Source organism: Staurois parvus, unplaced genomic scaffold (genome assembly GCF_062004578.1).
Source record: "Staurois parvus isolate SC_StPar_1 unplaced genomic scaffold, SC_StPar_1.0 ptg000303l, whole genome shotgun sequence".
NCBI classification, from domain to species: Eukaryota; Metazoa; Chordata; class Amphibia; order Anura; family Ranidae; genus Staurois; species Staurois parvus.
Genome location: NW_028318099.1, coordinates 6,451,006 through 6,461,256, shown reverse-complemented (window position 1 = coordinate 6,461,256; position 10,251 = coordinate 6,451,006). Strand labels below are relative to the sequence as shown.

Genomic DNA, 10,251 nt, shown 5'->3' with positions numbered 1-10,251 from the left:
CTGCTTAGCTTTCATAGCTACATCTGCAGTTTGAGAAAAGAAAAGTATGGTAAAACAACTGGCCAAGGAACTTGTTTTCCATATATCATGGACCTGCCTGCTAGTTCAGAAAGTTGGTCAGCTTTTTATTCCCATTCCGACTACACTAATGGGACAGAATATTTTCCTTAAGTGTAAATATGGCCTCCTCTACATAAAGCCCCCTGACCTGCTCAAGGTACAGTTTAAGTTTATGATCCATGTCCTCACTGCTGCTAAACAGACAATTGTGGCATGTGTGGAAAAGCCCTACTCTCTCCATAGCCGAAACTAAATCTTGGATTACAGCACACGGACCTATCCAATCACTCTGTATCCAGTTAGACAGTTCCTTGCATTACATAGTGGATGATAGATCTAAAGATTGTACAATGACATTGTATAGTGTATGGTGAGCTTCACAGACTTCACAGACACACTTCACCTGTTTTCAGTACTACAGCTCTGCTCCTTATAGGTGGGTACGTTATTGCTCAGCTCCTGTACATGCTGCTAAATGAAGGTAGAAGAAGGTAAGATGCAAAATGATCAATAAGCAGAGGAAGACACTGGCTGTGTTGTCAGGGAGAATGATGTTCACTGACAGTGCCTGCTTTGGGGAAGCATAGAACCACAGTGGTGTGCGGGAGCAATCTCCTGGAGGAGGAGGACAGGTGCAGGGTGTTTTTAATGAGGTCAGCTGCTGAAGTATGGACGTTTTTCTGTCTTAAAGGACGGACACCGGGAAGTCATAGAGGAGTTTTCTATAGATGAAACTGAAGCCTGAGGTAATGCCTGTCCTAGAATACAGAAAAAGATTTTTATTTTCTGCAACAGGTACATAAATGGTATATTGGTACATAAGGAAGCTGGAATTTAGAGAACAAAAAGGTGAACGTAGTCTTTAAATCAACATATGACAACTCTCTAATATTATAACCCAGGCCTTGAAATTTCCACTCACCAGCTCGCATTGGCAAGTGGAAATTATGGTGGGGGCGAGTGTGTCCCCAGGAACATCTTGCTGAGCAGGTTTGGAACTCAGGGCAGGATCTGTCACTCGCACTGGGAGCCGTCAGACTGCTCAATAGCAAAGGACGCAGTATGTGCTGTGCTCTCTGCCTCCCCCTAGAGTGCAGTACCCAGCTGTGTGAGTGAAGGTAACGAAATACTGCAACTTGTTATAGGGCTGTGTATTTGTAAGTGTGTACATGTGTGTGTGTGTATTTGTATGTGTGTATGTGTATTTGTGTGTGTGTCTGTCTGTGTATTTGTAAGTGTGTACATATTTGTATGTGTGTATGTGTATTTGTGTGTGTGTATTTGTATGTGTGTGTATGTACATGTATCTGTGTGTGTGTCTGTGTATGCATGTACATGTGTCTGTGTGTATGTACATGTGTGTATTTGTACATGTGTCTGCATGTATGTACATGTGTCTGTGTACATGTATGTGTGCATGTACATGTGTGTATGTACGTACATGTGTCTTTGTGTACATGTGTCTGTGTGTGTATGTACATGTGTCTGTGTATGTATGTACATGTGTCTGTGTGTATGTACATGTGTCTGTGTATTTCTGTGTATGTACATGTATGTTTGTCTGTACATGTGTCTGTGTGTGTATACATGTCTGTATGTGTGTTTGTGTACATGTGTCTCTGTGCTTGTGTGTAAATGTTTCTGTGTGTGTGTGTGTATGTACATGTCTATGTGTGTGTACACGTGTCCCTGTTTCTGTGTGTGTATGTACATGTGTCTGTATGTAAACCTACATATATGGGTGGTTTGGTCAGGTTCAGGATTATGTGGTTATTATGGGTGGTAGAGTATGGGACATTTGAGGTATTGCTGAGTTGGATAGTAGGTAGGATATGCTTGGTAGAGTTATGGTTTTGTAAGTGAAAAATTATGGGAGTTATGGTTGTATGATGGAGTATTTAGGGGGACATTGGAGGCCCTGATGTAATGTGGGGGGACTCTGGGGACCCTGATGTAATGTGGGTAACATTTAACAGTGTAATTTCATTAAATAATTTACGAGGGCGTGTTTAGGGGCGGAATTAGGGGAGTAGCAGGGTAAGGGTTGGGTGGGGCAACTGATGGCGAGTAACACTTAAGGCTTGGCTAGTAGCTCAGAACTTGAAATTTTAAGCCCTTTACATCATCATTTGGTCAAGTAATGTACCAAATAATAAAAAATAGTAAAATAGTAGGTGCTTGGTATAGTTTACATACTGTATATTTTCTAACAAGACCAATCAATGACTGCTCTATGTTCTACTGTTCAATGGACACAATGGAGTAATCACTATATTATGCAAAGCAAGGCATCCAAACTTTAGTCAACTAGGTAAAAAATAAATGTTCCGGCAATGCTAAATATTGGTGATCATGGCCAGACTTCACACCACTCAGAGACCTTCCTGTCTAGAGTGTCACTCAAAGGGCTACTGAACAGGATGTCAGTAATGTACAGGAAAATGTCTCTGCTCACAAAAACAACTTTATCTTAACTGTATTTAACTCTGATAATGGTACAAACACTCTGAGAACTGTGGTTAAATCAATGCAACCTGCTTCCTATGATAAAAGGAAATTCTTCAGGAAAAGAAAAATCCATTATTTTTCACTTTACCTTGGTTGAGGATATGGCTCCCAATGGTATGAATTCACATTTAGTTGACATACAGAAACATTTTGTGGCCATATGCTAGAAGAAGTTGCATAGTTGCAAGAATTAATTATAAGATAAACCATTAAGAGAGTGTGTTGTTTTCGAGGTAAGGCTTTGTCTATGAGCTTTGTCCATAGGCTTGCTCTACACTGCTTATAAAAAAAAAAGAAACTGCAATTTTGGCAAGATTTATTTGAGTCAATGAAGAAAACCACTTACCCTTCCTGACCAGGCCAATTTTCAGCTTTCAGCACTGTTGCAATTTGAATGACAATTGCACGGTCATGCAACACTGCACCCAAACTAAGATTTTATAATTTTTTTTAGACAAACAGAGCTTTCTTTTGGTGGTATTTAAACACCACAAGGGTTTTTATTTTTCACTAAACAAATGAAAAAAGACAAAAAAAAATTAGAAAAAAATTTGTAGTTTCTTTAGTTATAAGGTTTTGTAAATAAGTGATTTTTCTTCTTCACTGATGTGCACTGATAGGCTGCACTGATGGGCAATGATAGGCTGCACTGAAGAGGAGGCATTGATGAGGCTGCACCGATATATAGCACTGATAGGTGGCACTGATGGGCATTGTATGCGGCACTAATGGGCACTGATAGGCGGCACTGACGGGCACTGACAGGCATCACTGATGGGCACTGACAGGCATCACTTATGGGCATTGACAGCCAGCACTGATGGGCACTGATAGCCAGCACTGACAGGCACTAGTAGCCAGAACTGAGGGGTACTGATAGCCAGGACTCCTCCCCTCGAGCAGTGCACCTAGAGAAAGCCGCTTTCCCTGGGGCACTGCTGTTGTGCTCTTTCCCGAGCAGCTGCTCTATACGTCCATAAGAAACATAGAGCAGCAGCTTGGCTCCACCCTTCCCTTTCCTCATTGGCTCACTGGCTGTAATTAACTGTCTCAGCCAATGAGGAGGGAGAGTCTCCATACAGCCGAGGCTATTGTGAATATTGCTGGATCAGAGGGTGCTCAGGTAAGGATTTGGGGAGGCTGGGGAGGGGGACCTTTACCCTAATGTATAGAATGTATGAAGTCAAAAAACCTTGAGCCTTTAGAACCACTTTAAGATTTTTTGGGTGTTTTTTAATTATTTAAAAATAAATAATTTTTTTATTCTGACCCTTTGCCCAAATAATGGTCCCACGTTAGCCTCATTATTTTTTTTTTTACATGGGAATTAAAAAATAGTCATCAAAAACAAATATAAAGTACAGCAAATTAAATAATCCTAAACATTTATTATATTGCAGCTTATCAAATTCTTAGATGTGATGGCTACATTCATTACCATTAAGTCTGTTGTTTTTCAACAGAATAAGCTGTCCTACAGATTTAGCATTTAGAGCGTTGAGACAAACCATTTACTATGAACAGGGGTGCTTACAATGATCAGCTGTATTCATTTATGTAAAACCTTTATCACAAAAGGAAAAAACTGTTGTTGTAACTGCTTATAAATTGTGAGCTGGAGTTCAGCTTCAGTGTGTTAGTGTATTTAAATCTACTATTGCATCTAACACTACCCTCCCCCGACTGAGAATGCTGCTGTCCAAAGGTGCCTCTATTGCTCTTTTATCCAAAGTGAAGGCATACTACTGAAAGTGTGTTACTGGCAAGATCATCAAGTGAAAACAGAGGGGAAAAAAGCCTAAAAAAAAAAGAAAATGAATGCAGCCACCACATCTAATGATTGGTAAGCTGCAATATAATACAGTTTTGGTTTGGGGATTAAATATGCTTAAGAGTAGAACTATGACCTCTTTAAAAAATAATAATGTGGCACAATATGTAATTATAAGTGCATCAGCCCTTAGGCCTCGCTCACAGGGGCTGTTTTAATCTATGCCCTGTGCATATTTACAGCTATGGATTAGATTAAGGACAAGTTTGCCTGGAGGAAGCCTAGGCAAAATGTGATGTGGGGACACCATGGATGCCTTCAGCTGCCATTGTGCTCTTGCTGTGTATCCTGTGTGGATCCCTGTGCCTTCAAGGAGCATGCCCTCCAGGCAAATCTTCCCTTAATCTATCAACTGCTATATGTGCTCCAATTTGGGAGACTTTGAAAATGATAGAGTTAGGACCGCAGTACACAGAGGAGCCTTGACATAGGCACTGCAGCTTAGGCATATGTTTGCAAATGTGTGCAAGCAAAACCATATTTCTAATGCAAATTGTTAGATGTTGGTTGTTTGGCAGGCTAGCTGGTAAGTGTGCTGAGAAAGGCTAGTTATAGGTTGGGGTGGTTGCCACTTTTTTCTACAATTGGAAAATATATAACAGGACACTTGAAAGGGGTTAATTACATAAATAAACTGTTTTACAACAAATTATTTGATAGCGTGTACATTGCAGTTCTAGAACTTACTAGCATTAATTAAAAAGAAACTGTCACCACCTGGTGCTCAGGAATTACGGAATCCCTGTCTGCTGCAGTGATGTGCCTCTGATCAGTAGAGCTATAGTATGCTGCATTCTTACAATATATTAGACACTTCCAGGAGTGTCAGAGAGCCTTTCGGGCCCCCTCCCTTAACCTAGTGTTTCAACAACATTAATAAACTATTATAGGATCAGCATGACAAAAACGCTGTATACTAAGCCATGACAGAACATGCAGAGAGAAGAAATCTTTCTAAAGTGAGGAGAAATCACAGTTGTTTTTTTTTGTTACATTAGGTAGAACTTTTTTTTACAGCAGCTAGAAGTATGCTTCTACTGTTCAGGTGCATGTTACTCTAGGCAATCCATCATCACTTAATTCATTTGGCATGTATACACCCTCTTTTTCTTCACTGCTGCTTTGTTGAACTCTAACTGGTGTTGCTTCTTTAAACATTTGAACACTGTATTTTTTATAAAAAAAAGGTTGTCCTTAAAAATTACCCTAGCTTCTGAAAATATATCAGTTGAAAAAGCTCCTGTGACTTCCCGAATGTGACGAAACGTGTAGGGACGGTCACGTTACTTCCGCTGTTTGGAACGCATGCCGGCTTGGAGCTGCGGCATCCCCACAGAAAGCTTTGGGCAGATTGTTCTGGGTGCCAGAAAAGGCACCACAATACGTGAGTGTATTATTGTTTTTTTTCTTTGAAGTTTCAATTAAACAGTAAAACTCTACAAAGTTTTATCTGGCTTCCTCTCTACTTATATGGTATAAGAGTATTGGATAAATCCCTAAAAGCAGCCAGCATAAATTTGATTGATCACAAATAAAACATGATATATATACATATGCAGCGCTCAATAACTAAAGAAAGTCCATATAGTATGAAAATCTCTATCCAAGATAAAGAATAAGTCCCAACACCAACCAACGCGTGGAGATGTTCAAATACTGCACCACAGTGATAGAGCCAAGCAGCTTACAAGATGTTAATACCCTCAAATTATAGAGTGGTTATAATGGATTGATGTATTAGTGAACACCTTGGCTCCATATGGTTTTATCTGTCCCAGTCAGTTGAGAAACCTCCAGTGACCGATCACCAAACTCCATATAATGTGGCCTAGAAATATCACTTCAGAATAGCAATAAGATAGTACCTGAGGGTATGACAACCTCTCGGCGTCACTACCACTCAGCACAGCACACACCTCTTCCTGCAGGGCCTTGTCCTCCTCCAGCACAGCCAGCAGGGTCAGGACCAGCTCCTCCTTGGCGCTCCTCTTCGCTCCCGGCTTCTCCTCTCTACTTGGGATACCAGGCTCTAAGAAGAAGGATATTATACACAGTGGGACTGTGTGAAAGTGCATATTGACCTTTCCTTAGTATGTACTTAAGAGGTCAACAACCTCTGATGAGTTCGGTCCCTGCAGGGGACACGGTGATTGCACAAGGTTGGAGGAGTGGAGTTAATTTGCACCAAGCATGGATCACTGTACTTTGAAGAAGATTTGTGGCACATATGCTTGCACTTTAATGTGGCACTTTAATTGCACTGGCACTTTTTTGGACTTATAAGGAGGCTTTAAAGGCTGGTTCACACCATATGCAGTCCAGTGCGTTTTTTTTTCTGCATCAAAAATGCATGCAGTGTTTTCTGTGTATTCCAATGGCCCTAGTTCACACCAGTGCAGTCAGCTCCAGTCAGTTTCCAGAGCACAAAAAAAGTAGAACATGCTGCATTTTTTTCTGCACAGAACTGTACTGTAACACAGCAAATTGCACCAGAATGGATTGTGGTGTGAACAGCAAGCATAACATATCTGGAACGCATCGGGAGTGTTTTTGTGGTGTGAACTGGCCCTAAAGGACATTCGACTTTTGATTGTACAATGATGAATTTATTGTTGTTGAGATTTGCACTATAATTATAATTTAATTTATTTAGGAGGTTTATAGGGTGAGCACAGACTTTTACTTTATTAAAGCAGAGTTTCACCCAAAAGTGGAAGCTCCACTTGTTTGCCTCCTCCTCCTCTCCACTGCCATATTTGTCACCTTTTGGGGGGGAAGTGGGTACATGGTTTTGACAAGTACCCACTCCCACTTCTGGCTCCGGTGAAGTGAGCCGGAAATTCAGCCCCTCCTTCCCCCTGCAGTCTCCTGGGAACTTTCACAGGTCCCAGAAGACTGCTGGACCAATCAGGATATGCAGTGTAACTTGCACATGTGCAGTGGGTACCCGGCTGTGAACCCACAAGCTGTGACAGCCTGGTGGCTACAGTTGAGATGCCAGCGCCATGGAGGAGAGAAGGGACAGCGCGGGTGAGTACACAGCTGGACCAGGTAAGTATGTGTTTATTAAAAAGTCAGCAGCTACAGTTTTTGCAGCTGCTGACTTTTAATATAATAAAAACAAAAAAGGGTGGAACCCCGCTTTAACATCTAGTGTACATCTAATATACCACTAATACATCAAGCCATAATATATATACTGTATCTTGCACATATTTTGTTCTATTGTATTTTTTGCTCTACAAACATTGCGTGGGTAACTTTAAAATAAAGCTCAAGTATGTCCAAAAATAAAGTATGCCCAATTTCTGGCTGCTGGTAAATCTCTTACTTTTATTCATCCTGCAGTTTGCAGCAGTTGCTCAGCATTGGGAAATATAGCTCTAGCTGCAATACACTGATCTCACTGAGCTGCTCACTCAGAACCTTCTCCATTCATAAAAAGCCGGGCATTCTGTAAATAGAGGAGGGGAGACCATGACATTCAGTTAAACCTCCTCCATTCTGTAATAATAATACAAGGCTTTTTCTGAATGGAGCTTGTGACCCACTGTGACCTGTGTACTGCAGTTGGAAATAAAAGTCCTAGTGCTGGTAAATCAGAGCCGACAGAAGACTGCGGGCTGAGGGATTTACCAAACACTGCAGCATCCAGAGATGGGTCACACTTCATTAGATCTAACTTATTTTTTCTTTATTCTTGGCAAATAGCAATACTGTACAAAAATAGTTTTGGCCATACTGTAGCTTTAATGTAAGTTAATGTCAGTACTTTTTGTCAGTGCAAACATAATTTTATAAACGAAATACTCACATTTTCTATTGAATTAGGCCATAAAACTTGTATTACAAAAGTAGCGAGGGCCTACATGAATGATTCCTGCCATGGACTCAATGCTACTCATATACAATACAATAATATTATTCTTGGATACTAAGACATAACTTGTAACAGTGATAGCTGGTAGTCAACTCCCATAAGATGCACAATTTGGCAGGATAGCATCTCATGTGCTGCATAAAACTCATGCAGAGAATTTCTTGCTACAGCTGTTCTCCAGCAAATATTATTCACCAAGAATGAAATATTTTGTGTATTCATTTATCAACACAGTTTTTAAATATCATTTTGGAATTTGAGTTGTGCACATTAATTTTTACAAATGAAGAAACTGAGACTAAGAAAAGGGAAGTAATTCTTAAACAAAAGCAAAATATTTTTTTGCAGAAATCGATTACTGCCAGCAGCGCCAACATAAAGAGCCATGTGTTTTAATATCATGGGTAGTTAATTAGCATGCTTTCACAAATCAACCACTTAGCTCTTGGCTTCTCATATACATTCCTCTTACAACATAAAATTCAACCCCCTTCCCCTCATTCTTACCATAAATCCTCCTAAATATTTATAGCTAATGTGAGTTCTGCTCTCAGCTCTAGCATTTGTTTTTTATGTGTATGTAAAGCCAAGCTAAAATGTCATATATGCTTTAACTTGTTTGATGTCAATTTATTAAAGTATAACTCTGTTTTTGTTGAGAAGAAAACAATCCCCTCTGGATAGTCAATGGACATTTCAGGGATTCTAATAAACTTTGTTGCAGAGTCCTACCTTTTTTTTTTCTGAAGAAAATGCAATTTGATTCAACGTGCCTTTAACAGACTGATTGTGAATGGGAGGGCCTGATTCATTTTAATCACCTAGTGCACTCTTTGTGTTTTTATTAAGAAACTTGCACAGCGTGCGTCCCTTCAAAACTATTGAACCCTTAAGGAGTATCTCACAAAACTTAAATTATTTTTGCAGAGGATGCCTAAGAGTTGGCTTGTATCATAGTGAAGACTTCATGGGAAAATTAGTGAGCCAATCACACAAGCAGGAAATGACATTTCTGGGGGCATTTGTAGACCAACAGCAAATGTATTGCCTCCAGGCTGTATTTGCATTGAAGTTTACAAAAAATTACAGCGACTACATATTTAAAGGAAATGTATTTTTTTTAAACATGACCCTTTCACTGCCAGGTCCGTATACCATATGAACCTGACAGCAGGGGGTTTCATACACAAATCCAGTGGCTGCAGCCAACAGGATTCTGTATAAATTTGACAGGCAGACTCCTGCTTGAGAGCCGGAAGCAATCAGATGGCTCCATTGCTGCCTATTGCTTTCACATCCCCTGATTCCGGTGCCCCCCCCGCTCCGGGTGTGCTCTTGCTTGCCTATCTGCGGGCCTGGGGAGTGCCATGGCAGGTGCCTTCCCTTCTTTGTGTGCCTTGGAAGGCAACGTCTGCAACCATTCCGGGTCACGGCTGTCACTTTCCTGGCTAAAATTGCTGGAGAAAAATGTATTGCAATGCAGTTTGCATTGGAATACATCTAATGTATCACAGGGGAGGCATGCAGGGTCTTTTAGACCCTACGTGTCCTAATAAAGAGAGCTTGTCACCAAAAAATCATCACATAGGGGACTTAGTGTCCCTTATATAATGAAAAAAAGCAATAATTCTAGCACCAGACCATCTTTTTTTAAATAATGTATTTATTAAATGTTTCTGATACAAAGAAAAACATCTAATACATAAAGCAAAATAAGACAGAAATACACATCACAAGTACATCCCCAATACCTAAGTTCCCTTTGCAACACATTTTCCCTTCCCCACCCTTCTTCCCCCTCCTACCCTCCTCATACCCCTGTCTACATCCTCGTACTTCCATTTTCCTCCCTTATGGTTCTCTATCCATTTCTATACCATCTTACATCCTTTCTTTCTCTTGGGAAATCAGTTAGACCTCCTCTAATATATTCCACCTAGACTGCAATTAATTCCAGATATTTTTTAGATGT

At 40.3% G+C, this 10,251-nt stretch overlaps 1 pseudogene; it reads right to left on the bottom strand.

Annotated features, from left to right (window-relative positions):
• Positions 1 to 714: 714 nt before the first annotated feature.
• Positions 715 to 10,251, bottom strand: part of LOC149457744 (uncharacterized) — a 44,746-nt pseudogene continuing 35,209 nt past the window's right edge.